The sequence below is a fragment of the Pelecanus crispus genome, chromosome 2, assembly GCF_030463565.1.
Source record: "Pelecanus crispus isolate bPelCri1 chromosome 2, bPelCri1.pri, whole genome shotgun sequence".
NCBI lineage: Eukaryota > Metazoa > Chordata > Aves > Pelecaniformes > Pelecanidae > Pelecanus > Pelecanus crispus.
Window position 1 is genome coordinate 103674033 of NC_134644.1, and position 12176 is coordinate 103686208.

Below are 12176 nucleotides of genomic sequence, written 5' to 3' on the forward strand. Positions count from 1 at the left end.
CAGAACAGTGCTCATATTTGATGGTCTTATTTTTGTGGAAGAGTCTCTTATATTGACTTAATGATATCCACTGGAATTGAAACAACAGTGTCTACACAAGGGACTTACTCTGTTTAATTGCATCAATTGAAAGTGATTCAATTTTTTTGGCAGAGACAAACATAGGGAGATGGAAAAAATAACTGGCTATTTTTCTATGGTGAAATAAAGGGGAGGAAGCAAAGCAAACAACTTATGGTCCTGAAATGCCATATTATTATTATATCTAGGAAACCATGACCAAAAGATGCTAATTTGTCTCAACTCACTCACTGTGAGGGTTCCCTTTGATCCTCCTGCCTTTCTTAGAGTGTGATGTTCTCACATTTTAATGCAGTATCATTTGACATTGAGATGCAGGGAAAATTGTCCAGTAAACAGCTTTCTTGTACTGATTCGGAGCTTGTGGGAAAGATTATAGCATGAGCTGGAGCCTGCCACGAGAGAAATGGATTATTACTCTGGGAACACTTACATCAAGGAGGGCCCTTTTACAGCTGAAAGAGGCAACCTTTTACAAAGAGCTGTGTTCTGTGAACTCCTTGTCAGCTTGCTGAAAGTGCTAACTCACTCACAGCATACAGGTCATTCCTCCCTAGAAACACAGGAGAAAAGCTTTAGCATGCTATTTGTGACTTCTTCTCCCTGAATGTAAAGATGTTTTCTGCAAAATGACACCCCATCGAAGAAAAAACCTAAAAATCAGATTTAATGAGACAGATGGTTTAGGGAGGCAGGAGAAAAGGGGTGGCTTAAAAGACATCAATGCTATATTCACAGTAGTTTAAGCTTTCAACAAACCAGCCTGCGTGATTCGGATAAAATGGGAGTCCTCCCCTGCAGACTGGGCACTAGAAATGTGAACGACTATTGTCCAAATGAAAGCCAGTTCTGATAAAACTCAGAGCTGGGTAACAAGGTCTCCCTGAATTTCCCCACCCCTAAAATCCTGCTTTTCTTCCTATCAGTTTCAGTGTTATGACAAAATTAAAAGCCTCACAAGGGAACATCTTTAATTTTGTTTTTGAAGGTTTTTTTTTTTTTTTTAAAGTCAAAGAGAGCTATAGAATAAATTATTACAAGGACATTAAAAGGATTTCATTTCCTTGAGCATACATATGCATTCTGCTGCAGCATAGCATGTCCTCTCCCTTCCAGTGTAGCCATTGATCCACAGCTTTTGTAATGAACTCTAATAACAACTCTATTACTGCAAGGCTCCTGATTGGCTCAGGCACCCACAAAATTAGCTACAAAGAAGCCAGCTTGTCAATATTAATTCCGCCACAGAGATTACTTGTTATGGTGGAACAAAGGTGTTTTGGCTCGAGCTGAACAACTTAACTCCTTGTCTCATAAAATTTAAGCTGCTATTGATCGCCTTCTTCTATTGTGCTGAAGGATTAAAAAAAAACCACAGGCGCGCGCACACGCATGCAGACAGACACCAGCACGCTGAATCACTCTGATGCATTCTCCTAAACCACCAGCCGCCCCCTTCCTTTCCTTCCCCTTCCTTCCCCTCCCTGTCTGCTAAGAATCATTCAGTAACATGAAGCAAATTAAATCAATGAATTCATCCTAGCAGATGGGTGCTTTAACAGTCAGTTAGCCTTTAGATAATTGAGGCGTTGACTCCGGAATCATAAAATGGATGGCTCGTTTGTACATTTTACTGAAATAGATCACCGAGGTTAAATAAATGAAATCCCATTTGTCAGGCGGTAATAAATGGCCTCCCCTTCTGCAAACAGCTCTGTTTGGCCTAATAAATACAGGGATGTTACAGTGCTCCTCCCTTGATAGGGTTATGGCTTAATGAAATGGTCTTTCCTCTGCTTGTTTTTGCCTCCTCCTGCACCGTGTGATAAGTAGCGAACCAACGAAGCTTGTAATTACAATCTTACAGAGAACCCAGCCAATCTGTATATAAATCTCACCATCCAATTACAAGATGTAATAATTTTGCAGTCAAGCTGGTAATGAGGTCTAATACTCATGCATGTGATAATCCCCCCTGGATGCTGACTCTATCAGATGTTAGCTTTGTAATTATACTGGCAGAAAATCATTATTTCATGTTCAGCAGAAAAATGAGGTTGGTGGGAAGTTAATTTTCTCTATGCTCTGTGAAGCATAGACAAAATTTTAATGATTTAATCATTATGGTTATCCCTTTTGCAATTGACCCGCGTTACTTCTGTAGAAACATTGGCACATTTAAAAGTCCCTGTTACCCGATAAAGCTTGCCAGGTATGCAGCTTTTAATGTAAGAATAACCGTATACAATTAAACTATTAACCTGCTTGATAGGGGAAAAATCCATAGATTTTATGTTTTCATTATTTACACATAGGATCCAAAGGAATGTTTATGTCCAGTCCACACTGCAATAAAAAAAAGACTCTTAAATAAAGAAAAAAGAAAAATGCTATAATTAGGAGGTAAGCTCTCAGAACAAAACAGCAGGTTCACAATGTTCACAATGGTATTTTAGCAGCTCAGTAATCTTTTGTTCCTTTCCAGTATAGGAGACAATCATGAGATGTTATACCTCTACACAAAGAGGTTATTATACATAATCAGCATTTTCACAGGAAATAGTTTAAAGGAATCGCTTGTTATACATATTTTTAATTGTTCTTTTCTGTTCTCAAAATTTTCTTGTTATTTCTGTTTGTCTGGCCTGCCAGGGGGAAGGGCACAGAATAAGAGAGAAGTCACAACATTGAGATGGGAGGGTAAGAAAATAAGCAGCAGCACAAACCAAAACTACAGGGAGGTAGGTAGGCAGGGCAAAAACCAAAGCATATTGCAAATTTATAACAACTAAGATATTTAAGGATAAATTACCTCAAAAACCTAAAGTTAATGAAAATGTCATCAAATTCTTTGGTGCTAGGATTTCAACTAAAGACTGGAAGACATGTGCCCAAATAGTACTTAATCCCCAAATCACTTAGATTTGTAATCTTAATTCTGCTATTTCTAACTTTTCATTCTGTGCCCGTAATGTTGACTTACTGGCTTACATCACACACACACACACACACACACACACATATATATGTGCATATAAATATATATATATGTGTGTGTATGTATATGTACATAAAGATTTATGTGTATGTATGCTCTGTTTCTCTAAGACAGACATTTTAAAAAGGTTAACTGAATTTTATCTTCTGGAAATATCTTTATACTTCCTTTTGAAAAAGCAGCAGGATTAGGACCTGTGCTGTACTTCAGTTGATGACTTTCGTGTAGGCTTGATCTGGTATGTCTGGAGGCTTACCAAACCAGAACCCAACTAGTATATGAAGTATGTAGAAGATAACCTCGTATTTGATTCCTGCTAGGCTTACAAGGTAGACAGGGAGCTTTTGTCTCCAGACAAAAGCAGTTACAGATAATGTCTAGAGAGTGACCTGCAGGTAGGCACATCTTCTTAGCCCTTGGGAGGTGGCTGGTTCCACCTAACTTCAGACTTGGCCTTCAATACCTGGGCGAGTTATCTAGAGCCCCTTTGCAGCTAGTGAGCACACCAGGGCTGCCCTCCACCCAACTGAGGCATCTATAAGGTGATCTGTATCCCAGAAGTGCCTTTTCATCCATTGGCTATAAAAAATAACAAATGAGTAGTTCAGATGTTGATGAATACTGTGTAGGCCTCAAAGATTAGTTGAAATAAATTCTACCCTTACCTCCTTCGTGGATCCAACCCAAAGTGGCTCTGGAGAAGGCCTGGGGTCTATCATGTATTATGTATTAAACTCCTAATCTGGTGATGTAAAAAAGGCAACTTGACAGACACGAATCCTGATCTAATTATGGTTCTCAGCCTTAAAAAAGATTATTTTTTAATGAGTCCTGTAACTCAAAGCACATATATATTTAGACAATTTATCAAACCTCTTAAGAAGAAAATCCTGACATTAGTTATGGCGGTTCCACTGGTATTCCATACGTTTTCTTCCTGCAAAAGAAGCAGGATGGTGATGAGGAAAGATGATCTAAAATTAATTAGGTTATTAAGAAGCAGTGAAGACTAAGGGACTTGAAGAGGGACATAATACACTAGTCAAATGGACAGTCCTTTGCTGACAAACCTATTGTGTGTAACGTGTGTTGGAGTAATTTGAAATACTTAGTGCCTTACTGGACACAAAATAAATTGTTCTGAGTTGGTAGAAAGATGAGGGTATTATTATAGACAGCTGAGTCCAAAGTGATAAAAAATGCAAATAAAATATTAGACTAAGAATAATATGGAAAATAGAATATGAAATGACATTTAAGTCAAAGGCACTTCTTTTTCTAGAATATTGCATTCCTTTCATGCCATGTCAGTTGGGGTTGACATCTTTTACAAATTTTATCATGAGTTTGCCATGTTTTTGGGGGGGGTGGGGTGGTTGGGTTTAGATGTTTTCTTGAAGTCATGGCTTTGGGTAATGTTTCTAGATTTCCTTAAAAAAAGAAGAAATATAATTCTGTCAATTTGTTCCATAAACAGTCTCTCTGGTGGAATGTGGCTTCCTAAAGATTAGTGTCCTGCACAGTTTTCTTTCCAGCACTTCCTCCTTGTCTGCATATGCCCTCATCTGCTTGACTCACTTATCCATTTGGTGGGCAAGTAGCAGGATGCACGACAACTAGTCTGCGGCAATGTGTTTGCTGAATGGATGGCAAGTGTGCATCTGCTGTCAAGCCAGCTATTTATGATCTTGCAAAATGGGTTTGGACACTGCTGCTTAGCTGCGCTTTCCTGGGAAAGGGCGTTGAGTATAAAATGCAGTGTGCAAAATTTATACAGTTAGCTTTTCTGTCTGAAATATATTTTTACTCTTAAATATGTTTTGCAAAACACTGTGAGATGTAGAGATGAACCTGTTGTCCTGAGCTCACATCATGAAAAGGCCTTAACTTTTTATTTAGCCAACTAGACGTTTTTCTCACTGAGGTAGAACTTGGATTAAAAGTCAGCTGAGTTTTACTGCTGGCTAGAGAATAGCTGGACAAGATTGTATTTTTGTACCATAAATTAGGTTACATACTGCAGGCAGAGAGAGGCTGGGACCTCTTGGGTTAAGACATTGGATTTAAATCCAATAGAATACTTTAGGTGTTGCATAAGTATGGTGATGTTCTAGAGGGTGGATGTTAATTATACTTTCCTCATTTTCCACATGAAGTAACAAAGACATGAACTTGTCTTACAGGACTACGACTAAGTAAATCTTTGCTACTCAGCAAGTTGTAAGAAGCAAAAGTGGTAACTCAGCTTCTCACCCAACTTCAGCAAAATGTTTCTACCTAGTCTTAATCTCTCTGAAAATAACAGAGGAGATATGCAGATAGTGGCTGTATCTAAAAAGCAGCACATTTGTGCTTTTTCATACAGCCTGCAGTAATGATTGCTCTGTGATCCAACCATTGGGTTGCTTGGAGCTTTCTGATGCTTTTTCTAGTGCATGGCATAGAGGGATGTGTCTGGAAGACTCCCAGTTCCTCAGGTTACACACGCCAGTGGGTAGGTGAACTGTGTGTAAATCTGGGGACTAGTTTGTTAACCTGGAGATGCTTCACTGAGAGCGAGCAAACCTAGACAAACAGTGGGCCATGACTGAGTCCTAGGATGTGATAAAATATCAGGTAGAGAGGTTGTCCCCTTCTTAGTTGCTCTTAGCACAGTCTCTGCCTGCATTCCCTAACACAGACCCACTTTCCCCCTACTTGACAGCTCTGGCATTTTCCTTGAGCACCATAATCCCCTGAATGTCAGCTATTTGGGATCCCTGAGCCAAAGAGCTTCCCTTAGTCACATCCAGTCATGTTCACCTCCTCTTTCAATATGAACTTTACCTTGAAAACAGCGGAGAGCAAGTCAATAAGATTGCACGCCCACCTTGTAGAGGGAGCAGCCTCTGTGGGTTCTCTGTGGACTTTGCCTTGCACATCCACCTTGTCTTTGTTTTATGACTTTCCCATTCTGGGACCTAACTGCAGCCAAGCCGCGGAGGTGGAAACTTGTCATACAAAATTCTGGAAACTGTCTGTAAAGCAGCCTTCGATTTTTATATGGGTTTGCAAGAGATCAGCATAATTCTATTTGAGCATAGTTAGGATTACATATTCCACTGAAAAAATCCAGTCCTTAAAAGAATTTCCAGGTTCAGCTGTGATTTCGTTGGGCATCTTTTGACAGCTGAACCCATTGAAACTGAACATAAAATTCCTAGTGTATTTTGTGCAGAAAATAGGAAGTCCTTTTATGATGCAAGATGCTACCAAAACCTCATATGAAGGGGTTAATTTATAAAAAGGCACTGGGTCTTAGTTGCTAGGTAACATTGACCTTTTCCCAAAGGCTATGCTCTGCCAAGGGGCAGAGGTAATGAATCTGTCCGGGGTTTACTCAACGAGTTGGTGGTAACCTATCCTGCATGGAAGTTGTGAGGATATAGTTTTGGAACAAACTGTCATCTTCCACTCATCCTTTCTTGCATTCATATTTCTCTCTCTTCTTTTTTTTTTTTTTTTAAAAAAAAAAAAAAAAGAGGAAAACCACAGTTTCTCTAATTTGCCTGTGAAACCACATCACTGTAGTTTCAAGAATTATCTGTCCTCCCCTGCAGACTGGGCACTAGAAATGTGAACGACTATTTTGTGCCTGCAACTATAAGAAGTTCCAAATTATAGTTGTGAAGCCTTCTCTTCAGAGTAGTAAAAAAAAAAAAAACCACATATGCCCATTTTCAAGGTGATTATTGAAACTTCTTTAGAATGAGTAAAAACTTCGTAAAGCAATGAATCTTTAAGTAATGAATCTTTAAGTAATCTTTAAGTATATACAATTATATGTCAGCATTTTATCTTCTGTATTAGGATCACTGCTTAGAGTTATTTCTTTACTACTTCTGTGTTTTGTTGTATTTTTTAAGAGAAAAGGAAAAAAATGCTTGAAAATATGTATTTTTTCCACATGCACACCCAAATGATTTGTAAGTTGATGAGACAAACTTAATGACAAGCAGTGTATTTAGCTCTATGACTAAAAAATTACAATTAGTTTTTTTTAAAAAGAAATTTTTTATATAGAAAAAGGTGCATAGACTTCATCCTTATGGGCCAGGGTAACTTACATGACAACTTGTTAAATCGATTTTATGCTTCTTTTAGATCTGCTATTCAATTTTTTTAAAGTGCAGATACCATGGCAACCCCTTCTCTCATATGGAACGTATGCTGCTTTAGAGATAAAGAGCAAGTACATGCAAAGATGGAACAGGATGACATGTAAACTTTTTTTTTATATTCACACTTCTTTGGATGAAAAAATGCGCTACACAAACATCTTTTCTCTCAGCTGCAATATATTTTGTTAAGCAACCACATTTTGTACAATGTAATTAATTAATCTTTATCTCATTTCATAAATAATATAGAAGGAAATTGCACCCTATGCTTTTCTGATGTACATGTATGTGTACATAAGCATGTATAAATAGCCAAAGAATTATTCATATTTCTACATTTGTTTTGGTGTATAAGTTATTACTCCTTAAAGACTGACACTAGCATCTACATTTTTACTGATTTTCTCACCATTCCTTAATGGTAAGAATGTAGCACAGTTTTTTGGTTTTGTTGTGATTTTATGAAGGCGCTGCATGGCTGCTAGACCTAATTATTTTTAAAAGAAAAGACAAAACACAGCTGAAGTATCAGTTCTGAGAAAAAGCATGAGGACCTATATGTACTTGGCTATCTGGGCAGTTATTTAAATTGTCTGGATCAGAATTTTCAGAAGCACGATGGTATATTGGATTCCTCAATTAGCTTTCTAAATAATTGACTTTGGAGGAGTGTGCTGGGGGCACAGCATTTTTGCAAATCTGGTCTCTTATTCCAGCTGCTTTAGAAAGAGTTGGATTTAGGCTGTGAGATATTGTTTATATCCAAACCAAGACAATTGATCAAGGAAACTGCCATTTGTTATCATCAAAACACAGTTTCCTTCTGTATTCCATACCTTGGTTAGAGATATGATATACTTGAAATTTCAGCATCTTGCTGCTGTTCTTATTTTTGTATTCAAGCCTGGTTCTGTGATTAAAGACAGACATGAAATATTAGTAAGGTGTCTACCAATACAAGCTGCACACTCATTTCACGTTCCTGAATGAGTTAGTTTAAGAAAGAAATTAAAACATTTTTTCAGGATTTAAAAGCACACTACTTAATCTGAAACCCTTGCTGTTCTGAATGTCAGTTTTGTCATTTCCACCCATAAAACCCAAGCAATTACTCTGTTATGTGATCTTGCTGTTGATTATACAGAGGACTTTCACATGCTTGGAGCACTGGAGGAGGGCAGGGTGTAGGGTCCATCGTGCCTTTTCCAGCTTAAACATCATTAGTACTGGCATTTGAATATCTTTTCAAATGTCATTATTTGAATCAAGCAAACACCCATGCATCATCCGTCTCATATTTAAAGCCTTGGTTTTGCTGCATTTTTGACACATGCACTACTGTTTGGCTGTCATTGCCCATTTCCATCTGCCTGTTTTCTGGTCACTGTTTTCACTTGTTGGCCTAAATTTTTCCAGCTTATGTTTCTTTTTGCAAGCTTTAATAAGTTTGAAAGTTTAGTTTGTTTTTGGTAAGCTTACAAAAGTCCAAAATTGGTATATCAGATGTGCTTATGGCCGCAAATCTCACAAGAAAAGACTCTCATAAGAGACTGACTACAAATAATAAATGGAAAGATAGGCTTTTCTTTCTTTTTCTTCACACCTTTCTGCTGGCAGTGTCTAAACCAACTCCCATTAAAATAGGGAATCCCATTGATGGTATTAGGATGTATGCCAGACATCCAGGCATCACAGGAATTCACAGTGGAAACTCCAAAAATAATGAAAATTGCTATTACAAAGTTAATTCTTCATCTTTGAATTATAAATAAATCTCTGTTCATGTTTAGGGGGATTGGATACTGGAGATCATGTTCACAATGGTTTTCCTTTGTTGAAATCAATTTGCCTGTACCAACCACTTATGCTTTAACAAGAAAGTAATGTGATGGTGAGAAAAAGCATGGCATATTGGGATGTTCCTCTGAGTGCTATTCCCCGAGGCAGCTGCTGGAGATTATTGAAGGGAGGATAAATCAACATTGCCTACTTTTTTTTTTTTTTCCTTTTTTTTTTTTCCCCCCAGAGACCAAATCTGTAACCCCTGTGATGCAAATTATATTTAAGCAGCTCTGGGGACTGAATATGGATTGGTGTTTGGTGAGCCTTGGTCTCTACATGGCCACAGAACAGTTTGTCTCTATGTTACAAGGCCAACTGTGATACACATTATTTGTATATAAATAAAGCAATGAGTTTGTTTTATAATTCTTAATGACAGATCTGAATTAATTTGTTCTTTATTTCAGTTTAGTTTTTATGAAATGATTACTTTCAAAGTGGGTAGCAGTGCTGAAAACCAAGATAACTGAAAAGCGTGTTACCCCACTCGGTCTAATAAATGCATATTGAAGGGTTAACTTTAGTCAAAATACATTCATTAAAATACACTCCAAACACACATTTATAAATATAGATAGTGCATCTTGCAGCTTCCCAGCTCTGAGTTCATCACTGACTAGAAATATTAAAAAGTATGTTTTACAAATGCTTTCAAATAATGATACCTTCAGGACAATAAATGAATTACAAAAATCTGCAAGTCTCAAAGGTCTGTTTGTTAGGTATCAGCAATTATTATGAGAGGATTTTGTAATGCAGCTATTAGGAGTGCTAAATAGACTGTAAATAGTATGGGAAATGTATTTTTTATTTATACATTGTAGCAAATATTCAGGAAATAACAGTAAAATTAAGGTATATATAACAACTGGTAGATATATTTCTATTCTACTTTAAAAAAAACTTTTTGCTGGCTTTAATTTTCACTTGTGGAAAATAGTCTTGTTACAGTTATTGCACATATTTAAAAAAAAGACTAAAAAAATTTCACCAAATTTTTAAATTATTTAGTAGCCATTTCCATGACAATATTTTAATTGTAGTTGCTTGTAAATTTTTTTATTTGTCCTCAAAGAATTTATTTATGCATTAAAAAAATACTTTCTCAAATTACATCTTTGTCTCCTCGTCATACAGAAATCCCAGGTAACAAATTAAATAAGCTCCCAGCTCCAGATTTGAGGGAAACCCAAACTATAGGTTTCAAGTAAAAAACATTTCAACAAATTTCTGGATGGGCTTGGCTTATTTTCATCTTGGCGCTACTACTGAACCTCGTATGATTGTGCTTTGTTTTGAGGAGAGACACGGAAGTAAAAAAAAAAACCCAACACCCCCTGCCACCCCCCCAATCAAAAATGCTATTGAAGAAGTTTGGTGTTAGGGTGTACACATCACATAAAGTAGTGCAATTTTTTTCTTTATTTCACTGAGGCTTCAGGGGCGTGGGGTGACAAATAAAAGAAACAGCACTTAGCATAGAAGACAGACTTTCTCTTAAAATGATTTCCAAAGAAAGTAAATTTTGACAGAACTTGCCAGATGAAAGATTCTTATAATTTTTTTTGCCTCTGTTTTTATATATTTTGTAAAAGGTAATTCTCAGTAATACCAATTACAGGATATCCTTCATATATTCAATTTGAATATTGTTTTAGTCTATTAAATGTAAAATGTTTCAACTAAAAATGGAACATGTCAATAATGATAGTTTAATTATCCAAACTGTATTTTTAATAGCAGTAAAAAAAAATAGCAATTTGAAATATTTCTTCTTCTGAGATGAACATTATTTTAAAATAAAAACTTGAATAAGCCTCTGATTTAAGAAATGATAATGAAAAACCTTCCAAAAATTGTAAAAGTTCCTATTAACTGTCATTTAAATGTTGTCAATCAAATCTGTTTGCATCTGGTACTGATGCCATGTGAAATTTATTTATTTAAACTTTCAGTCACACATGGAAAGTTTTGCAGATGGTGTCTCTTCTCATCTGTTTTTTCCAATTTCCCCCCCAAACTCCAGTTCTTGCTCTCTCGACCCCCCAATTTGATTTCTCCTTCTTCTAAAAAAATAGATCTAATCAGTAGCATGTTAAACAAGAGGGGATCTTTTATGTATTCTGTGTTAGGACAAGGAAAGCATTGCTGTAGATCACTAGAATAAACAACTCAGGCTGATTCAATTACAATGCCTGGGCCAGGCTTTTATCTGCTGGTGACATCATTTCAATCAAAATGTAAAATAATACAATCCAATAGATGCAAGAGGGAGAGATAGGACACAGACTGCTGCACTTAGTCATTTAATAAAAAAAAGTGGAAGAAAGCTCTTTCTGACAGGCTGCTAGGACTTCCATTTCCAAAACTCTATTACCTTGTATAATAGTATTCAAAAGAATTGAATGCAGGAAATTGTCTATTACTTTTTATTAGTAGAAGCTGTTATGTAGGATACAGCCTACTGCACTGTTTTTTCTTTGTTCCTTTAATTAACAAAAGCGTGAAATCCTTCTATTGGCAAGCGCTTGTTCCAAAGCTTCTGTTGCCTTCTGTTTTTACTGAAAAGGTGGGTTTTTCTTCCTTTTCTTTTCTCTGAATTTCTTTTTTTTTTTAATACTAAAAAAAGTAATTTTTTTTCAAGTCACTGTAATCTAAAGTCTATCAGTCACCTTAATAGGCTAGGAGAGGGTAGAATGCAGATACATTTCCGTAGTCACAGAACCTTTTTATAAGAAAGTTTCACATTTGAGGAGTGAGGGAGAGTCAGATTGTAACCATGTATAGTCTAGTGCCAGTCTTCTGACCATTTACCTTGCCAGCTGAAATTTGCTTTTGTTACTTAATTTATTATGATAGAAAAAAAGATAAGTTGATACATATCGATGATAGATGCATAGTGCAAAGGAACATATTCTTTCTTCAGGTCGTATCCTTGGTCCTATAAGATTGTCTGTGACAGCATAGGAGAGGACTTTGTAAATATCATCAATCTGGCCATCCTACACAATTCTCTTAAATTTTACCAGAGTAAAACTAATAGACCTGATTCCAATGAGGTGTAGTTTCATTGACTTTTACATTCATATATATAA